This window comes from Octopus bimaculoides, chromosome 4 (genome assembly GCF_001194135.2).
Source record: "Octopus bimaculoides isolate UCB-OBI-ISO-001 chromosome 4, ASM119413v2, whole genome shotgun sequence".
Taxonomy (NCBI): Eukaryota; Metazoa; Mollusca; class Cephalopoda; order Octopoda; family Octopodidae; genus Octopus; species Octopus bimaculoides.
In genome coordinates, this window is record NC_068984.1 from 72,931,301 (window position 1) to 72,932,551 (window position 1,251).

Genomic DNA, 1,251 nt, shown 5'->3' on the forward strand with positions numbered 1-1,251 from the left:
TATATATATATATATATATATTGCATGAAGCCTCTGACTGGGATACGCAAGTGTATCTCAAAGCAAGACTCGTCTTTTAAAATGTTGACAGTTACAATGTTATGACCAGATAGGACTTGTTATGCAGGAATGCATAACTATCTTGTTGGCTGAACTCGTTGTGACCTGGGATGACCACGATTTGTCTAATTAGATTCCTGTCAAAGTATGGCATGCAACCTCATTCTCATTCAAAGCCAACTTGTCTATTTCAACATATCGCTTTGAAACGTAAAAAGTGAGGAAAACCCCAAGATTGCTGTGGCTGTTGACAACTAAATATTTGTGTTTGACTAGAGACTGCAGATAAACTCTTCCAGCAGGCGAAGCTAATTAAGTCCTTCCTTCCACACTTAGGCAGAGCGTATAGACAAAGTGATAAAGCGCTCGTAATATTGAGATAACTGTTCATGAACTATGCGATTGCTTTACCAACTATCATCGTACGCTAGCTACAGAATACGGAGTACCTATCAACAACACACGTTGCAGCAAAGCAGGTGACGCTAGAAATAGCAAGCATATCCCTTTTATAAGGGTGAAATACACGCTTAAGGTAATGATATTAAAGAGATTATCCCAAAAGACATTATGCTCGATTAGGACTGACACAGTGCTAATCAAAACAACTCTGTTACGATTGTTACATAATTGTACATAAGTTCTTCCTCTTACACTCCAACAACTTGGACAAAAAAGCCGTCACTAAAGCACATATACAGGAAATAATATAGGAGAATGACGTAACGCACATTCAGATAAAAGAAAATCTAATTTTCTTAAAAGGATTATTTCATTAGTTTATTTGTTGGTGTGTGCATTGACTAGACATCCGTGCCCAGCTATGTGTGCTTTGGATACGTGCTTTGGATACGTGCTTTGGATAGTTTTATCATTTTTTTTTAAATGGCCTGTGCTAAATGTAAGCAATGCTATACATTGTAAATATTGGTAATACCCAGAGTGTGCTTAACTGTTTGTTCATCAGCGTGTCTTATATTTATTCTCACGGAATTATTACCGTTTCAGTCCCTTCATTACTAATTATCTCTAAAGTCAGCTCTCTATATTCGGTTAAAATGCTTCTTTTCTTTCTGAGATATATTATCATCATTAGAAACTGGTACTTTGATAAAGAAAACATCAATGAGTACTCAAATACCAGAGGTAGAGTAATATGCTTTATTTATCTCTGCTGCTTTTAAATAAAGT